The 7,325-nt window shown below is 36.2% G+C and overlaps 1 long non-coding RNA gene across 2 annotated transcripts; it reads left to right on the top strand.

Moving 5' to 3' along the window:
* Positions 1–1,978: 1,978 nt before the first annotated feature.
* On the top strand, positions 1,979–5,191 carry LOC138118682 (uncharacterized). Of its 2 annotated transcripts, none has more exons than XR_011155254.1 (3): positions 1,979–2,104; positions 2,252–2,398; positions 4,110–5,191. It is a non-coding gene; the product is annotated as an uncharacterized lncRNA (long non-coding RNA). The 2 variants fall into 2 exon arrangements; XR_011155253.1 differs by having other exon boundaries at positions 2,252–2,476.
* The last annotated feature ends 2,134 nt before the right edge of the window (positions 5,192–7,325 follow it).

Below are 7,325 nucleotides of genomic sequence, written 5' to 3'. Positions count from 1 at the left end.
CTCCTATGCAGCATGTCTTATGTCAGTGAAATTTATCAAGTCCAGCTGTTGTTGCAAGATATGACTCAGGCTCATCCAGTATAATTCCAAATATTTATTCACGACACATCATTTAAGAGACTAAGCATCCTAGGCTTCCTCAAATAGTCCTGTGTCTTAGGTAATTTGTGTCTACCTCAATACATATTTGTTTTTATGAATATCATAAATAGTGAAGGGCACTCTGAAATGTGTGCTTGAGGTTAGTAGGATGAACCCATAAGTCTGTTTTGCAGCATGAATTCTCCAGGTAGGTAAAGTGAGTGAAAAAGGCAGGTGAAGTTCACCAATAGCTGGTTCTATAGAGTTCATACATGTAATAAAAGCTAAAGTAAGCATCTTGCTGTAAGTGTTTCTGGTGGTTCAAATATAAAAAATCTGGAGACAATGTAGAAATTAGTTCTTTGTTAGAGAAAATGTCTTTTCTGGTCTGTATAAACCAGTATGCAAATGTATAGAACTCTAGAAATAGTTTGCCATTATCATGTAACAGTAACCCTTTTATTTCTGACAAAGAAATATTTTGAATGCAGTTTGAAGTAAACCATGTTCCATTCCCCTTCCTTGTCAGAGTGTCAAAGATTAATGCATTTGGATGATGAATCTTGACTCAAAAAAAAAAAAAAAGGCAAGAAAATATAAAAAATCCTTTTTATTTCTTGTTTTGAAAATAAATTAATCACAGCCAATCTTGCTTGGGACTGTGTGTCTTTACACACACACAGACATTGTTTAGGTTTTAAATATCTGAACATAGAAAAATGAGTTTACTATTCATGTCCAACTGAACAAAATGGTGCATGAAAAAAATTCATTTTACAGAGATCTCTTGCATATAGTTTCAGAATTTCCAGTCCCATAAAGTTTGGCTTTCAACCAACCTTCTTCTTAAGCCATGTGTTGCTCTACACCTGTCAAATAACAAGGTGAAAAATCTCCAAAAAGAGAAAAAGGCAAGTGGAGAAGTTTGCCAGACAGATAACTCTGTCTGGATGCTGTGATTTGACTGAAATTGAAGGAGTCAGAGCAGGAAAGTTGCTTTCCCTTAATGGTAAACATTAACCATCTATACAGAAAAAAAAATCCTGTGAAGCCTGATTATGTACTCTCTTCCAAAGTAATGAAGCAGCAAGCCTTATGGAAATAATGTCTTCACAGTACTCAGAAAGCTCCTTGCCAAACCTATTTCCATTCAATTTTCAAGCCTAGAAACACAGATACAATGCTCTTGGTATCACAGTAGTTATGCAGCTACCAATGAAAACGATAATGTACAGTAGTTGTTTCTATTTATCCTGCCAAAATAGCATACTAGAGCTCCTGTAAGTAGTACATCTCATGAGTTTTGCATTAAAAAAAGACACATTTTAAAGCTCTACATGAATAGGTTAGTCTGAAATACTTGAAAAATCCTGTTATATAAAGCCATGATTAAATCTTTTCCAATAAATTATTTAGGTTTTAAATAAAAGGTGAAAATTATTTTTTTAAATGTGTGATTAACTTAAAGAACTGAGCAGTTTCCTTCTGTAGAAATACAACTAGAAAGGGAAGTACTCAGATATGATTAGCTTATTCAAGGAAATACTTTTTTTTTTTTTTTTTTTTTTAAGTAGTACCATAAGAAGGAAGAATTCTTATATGTGTGACAATCCAGAAAGGGGGTGAAGTGGACCAACTCAGTCAGATACATGGATATTCTATTCTGAGAGGTTTAAGAGAGGTGTTACATGCTGGCACATTCAAAGTTGCAACTTTTCATCAGTCCCTGATATGTCTTTGCCTTGTGTTAAGAGTTAGAGAAGTGAAATAGAAATGGAATAGAAGGTATTCAGGGTGTTGCCTCATTGTCAAGTATCCTACAGAACGTTAAATAACTCTGAATGTGTATGTTTCTTGTATAACACAAATGTAAGTACATCACTGTTTTCCTTCTCTCGGGTCTTTCTAATCTGCTTACTGTCTGCTGTGATCATTGGTGGATAGAGAGGGTATATTAAGATTGTCAAAATAACTATCCAAGACGTGCAAATGTTAAATCAAGCAGCTTTCTTTCTCTGTTTTGGTAAGTCTGCTCTTGACTAGGCTATCTACATGATGTGTGCCTGTAGTGTACAATTCTTATTTCTTTTGCAGTGTTAGATCTATCAGTGACATGCTAGATACGTTGTTGTGAGAGATATGTCAAATATGTTATTCTCTCTCTCTACAGATGTTTGTGACCACAATGGTTGTCATTTTAAAGTGCAAACTTCAATTTGCATGAATTCTGAAATACAAGAAATATTGCTGAAAAAAAATAGTTTAAGGAGCAGATACATAATGAACGTAAATTGGAAGGACAAGCTGAAGTTACAATGTAAGCATCTATTTCCTATTTCAAATGAAAAAAATAGATATGGATACTAAGTATCTGAAGCCACTATGTACATCAAATGTAGGCAAATTTAATTTTTGAAATTTCGGAATTTTTTGATTTTTTTTTTTTTTAACTTTTTGGTCTTTGTAACTAATAGGTTTCATGGGATTATAATCACAACATAACCTTTATAAAAATAATGGTCTACATATTGTTATACTTGCTTACAACCTTTTTATGTTTTATTACTAACTAGGATGGCTCCTTATCCATATCAGAACTGTATCTTGATCTGTGGAATGTGGAATTTTCAATACTGCATTTTAATTCACCTTTCTTGATATGTTCTTGATAAAGCTAGAGATGTTTTTTTATAGGTGTTATCATTCATTGAAACTGGTACATCTCTGCAAAGGCTGACAAACACTGAATAAAGCTAATTCTTTTTCAGAGGAGGGTCATATATATTGAACCTTTTTTCTCTTGATTGCTTTCAAATTGGATTGTTTTCATAGCTACATCTTGTGCTTATTTCTGTGTATATCGCTTTCTGCAGGAAGCACATTTTCAATCTTCAGAGGCAGTGTTTATCCATTAACAGAGACATTTCAAATGCTTTTAGACTTAGTGAATATTGTGTGTCAAGAAAGACTTCACAGTGTCTGGGCTTTCACAGTAATGTTCTGTAGCTGCAAATATACATTTGAAGGGAATCTGCAGTTCCCCACTTGGATCAGAATGCAGATGTGAACCATGGAAGCACATAAAAGTGTATTAGATTTTCACAACATTCCCAGATTCACTAGTATTCATTTAACTCTATGAAAAACATTTTGGTCAAACAAATACAAAGATAGCACCATGACAACCTCCTTTTGATTCATATTGATGGTATATGCTTTTTTACATTAGAATTGGGACTAAAAATATGTAATTCTATCCTCTTAAATAGTTTATGATAAATCTTTTGTCAGGCACTAGAAATATAGAAATGAGTTAAAACCCTTACTCATTAAAAGTGGTTTGAAGCAAAGTAGTAAATTCAGCTGAGAGAGAAGATACATGATTTTCTTTCACAGTATTATTCCAACAAGTTTCAATTTTTTTCTTCCAAAAGCCTTCTCTCAAGTAGCTGTATTCCTAAGTTCTTTGAGTTGTAAGACCTTCTGCTAAGGCTGCCAGCAACTGGGATAAGTGAAGGCAGTTGTGATGGTGTCTTCGTAGTAAAAATGTCTGTCTTTTAGAAACTGATTCAAGATAAAAAGTTAATTATACATTCTCTTTTTTCAAACATAATGCAATTCCACGAATTCTGTGGTACTTGGTGTGTCATAGCTACTGGGAATATTGTTATACTTGCTTGAACAGGGGATGAAAGAAAATGAAAAGAAAGGTTCAACCATAATGTCATGGTTTAGACATTACTTACATCGGCTCATACAAGGTCATGGCCAGATGGCTACAGGAACCATGTCCATCCAGAACAAGATGAGTCCCCCGAATTTAGTGCAATTATGTTTAGGTATTTTTATTAATATAACTAGAAAGAATAGAGTGATGTCTAAAACAAGAAGAAAGTGGAAAAGAGCTAACCACGATAAAGAATCAAAACAAATCACACTATATAAAAGAATAATTTAGAAAATTTAACATCCATAGCTGTCTTCTGAAGAAATTAATTAAGTCATTAATCATCATTTTGGTTACTCAGGTTACTTTGATCAACATCATGGTACAAATGACAAATCAAGAAACTTTATTCATGCTGCTCAGAAAGAAGCAAAGAGAAAGAACTAAATAAGTTGTCAGGAAAGACTGGGCTAATGCTTTCAAAATGACAATTTTTTGGAGGGGGAGGTTTTGGGGGGTTTCATTTTGAGTTAAAATTTAACATATACCTGTGTGAAGACTACCTCATGAAGACGGAACTGAGGTTTTTTTTGGAGTGAATGATTTTAAGTTCTGTCATTATTAAATACCCTCAGTAAATAAATTAAATGAAGATTCGTCTTATTTGATGTAAACAGTGTTTGTGTCAGGCACATAAACTCCATGAAAATTATCTTTAGTGTTTTCTGTTTTGCTCTTGAATCTTTCCCAAGGGGATAAATAAGTGAAAATGTTTTAACATCTTAGTTATTACATCACACTCATTTATAAAAGATTTACCTTGTAAATGTCCCTATACTAATTAGAGTTGCTTGCTAGTAATTCCTCTGAAACCCATAATTCATTTATGTTGTTACTGTTATGCAAGTCAGTATCAGTTGCATCATTAAGAAGCAGCACTTTATGTTAAATCTTAAGAACCTTATAAATATATATACGTATTGTTGTAGCCCAAAGTTAAAAAAAAAAAAAAAAATCTAACATATACTAATAACTTTTCTGTAACTAGATGCTAACAATTTGGTGAAAAATTACTGTATGTGCATTCAATTTCTTTCTGTTTTCAAATACTTTTTTTATACTGAACCACCAACGCCTTTAGAATAAGAATGTATGAGCAAAGAGTCACACGTCTGTAGCATGTGTCCCCAGGAGTGCAAGATAATAGGAGCCTTGAAATTACAGCGCCAAGGTAATACCAGAGAACACAGATCCAGATTGACCAACAAATGATTGCTTTTCTGGTTGTGTAAAAAGCCTGATGAAGGTGCATTAGCTGGCAGCATAGTGGAGCTGTCTGTAAAACATGTGTAGCACAGTAGCTGCTGTTTCATATTCAGGTGTGCTGTACTGTTCTCTCTGATACTCTACACTGTACTGTCTCATATCTTAGAGTTATTATCATTAAAGGGAATTGTTTCTTTGCATTTGATCTAAGGTTTCATTGCTTGTGCTTATCTGCCTTTGAGAAATGGTTGTTAATTCTGAATGCAACTGTGGTGGCATCACTACACTCTCCATCACAAAAATGTCCCCTTATTCTCTTTAGTGCAAGATGGATATTTGTGTCCTGTGAAGGAGAGAGAGGAGATGAGATAGCCCCTAATATGTCAATTATTACAGCCTGTCTTCAGATGGAACAACTCAGTTTCAGAAAAACTGCGCCTCAAGGCCCTGAGCTTTGAATGGCTTATATATTTCATTGAGTTCTAATGGGTTATTGAAATCTTTTAAACACATGGAAATGACTGACAGGACTTCTATTTTCAGGCAGTCAAACCTATAGCCTTTTTCTAGGGGACAACTATCCTAAATGAAAAACTCCTCAGCTGCTCTGTTTGGAAGCTTTCTCCATTCCTAAAAGAAGAGATTATAAAAGATATTATGCACGGGGGAAAAAAACCCAGATCTCTATTGTATTCACTCTATATCTGATGCTTTGGTAATAGAGAAATAGACATAGAAATTTGGATCAGTATATTGTCAGATAGCGTATTCACAAAAAGCTGCTCTGCATTTAGATTATGTTAGTTTGTACCAAGCCAAAAAAGTGCATCTGAGGTTTTGCCTTTTAATGTTGTTTTCATGCAGTTATTTCCTGGAAGACAATACTGAAAGAGCTTTCCAAGTCTTTCAGTATGCATCAAGAACATGTTAATGTAAAAAGATTGAGAAATGGAAAGTCTTATTTGAGCAGGAACCATCTGTATGGGGAAGGTATGTTTTAAAAAGGTAGTGCATTTGCAGTTTTGCATAGCTGCAAGTTACACAAATAATGCCAGTGGCAGCTATTGCTGTTACTCTGGAAGAGAGGGTGTGGTGGGTTGACCTTGGCTGAAGGTCAGGTGCCCACCAAAGCTCCTCTATTAATTCCCTCCTCAGCTGGACAGGAGAGAGAAAATATAACTAAAAACTCATGGGTTGAGATAAGGACAGGTAGAAATCACTCAGCAATTACTATCACAGGCACTATAAACTTGGGGAAAATTAATTTTATTTATTAAAATCAAATCAGAGTAGGGCAATGAGAAATAAACCTGAATCTTAGCTCCTTCCCCCCCCCCCCCCCCCCCCTTCATCTTGGGCTCAATTTCACTCCTGATTTTCTTTATACCCTCCCCCACAGCATTGCAAGGGGATGGGGAAGGAGGGCTGCAGTCAGTTCATCACACATTGTCTCTGCTGCTCCTTCCTTCTTGATAGGATGACTCCTTGCACTCTTCCCCTGCTCCAGTGTGGGATCCCTCCCACGGGAAAAAGTCCTCTATGAATTTCTAAAACATGTCCTTCCAAGAGGCTGCAGTTCTTCAATAACTGCTTCAGAGTGGATCCCTTCCATGGCATGCAGTCCTTCAGGACCAGACTGCTCCAGAGTGGGTCCTCCATAGGGTCACAGGTCCTGCCAGCAAACCTGCTAAAGTGTGGGCTCCTCTGTCCACAGGGCCACCAGTCCTGTTGAGAGCCTGAGAGGTCAAAGCCTTCTTTGGGCATCCACCTGCTCCAGCATGGTCTTTACCAGAGGCTGCAGGGCAATCCCTGCTCTGGCACCTGGACCACCTTCTCTCCCCTCCTTCTTCACTGACCTTGGTGTCTGCAGAGCTGTTCTCTCTCACATACTCTTGTTCCTCTCTCTGGCTGCTGTCACAAAGCAGGTTTTTTTCCCCTTCTTAACTGTACTAGCTCAGAGGCACTACCACTCTTGCTGATGGTTTCAGGCTTGGCCAGCAGCAGGTCCCTCTTAGCGGCATCTGGCACTGGCTGTGTTGGGCACAGGGGAAGCTTTCTAGCAGCTTGTTGCAAAAGCCACCTCTGCAGTCCCCATACTACCAAAACCTTGCTGCTCTCACTGTGGGGAAATTAGGAAGGAAGAGTAACTGAATCTTGATGTTAGATATTAATTTCTTTAAGCTTTCTGAGAGTTTTAGTTAGATGTTGCTTGAAATAAGAATATCTTTGGCCTATCAATTGATTATAATGAAAAATAAAACCAAAAAACATATACAGCAATGTAATTTTCCTAGCATAAAATATTTCTCTT

The sequence above is a fragment of the Aphelocoma coerulescens genome, chromosome 1 (genome assembly GCF_041296385.1).
Source record: "Aphelocoma coerulescens isolate FSJ_1873_10779 chromosome 1, UR_Acoe_1.0, whole genome shotgun sequence".
Lineage (NCBI taxonomy): Eukaryota > Metazoa > Chordata > Aves > Passeriformes > Corvidae > Aphelocoma > Aphelocoma coerulescens.
This window is presented reverse-complemented; position numbering and strand designations above follow the sequence as displayed.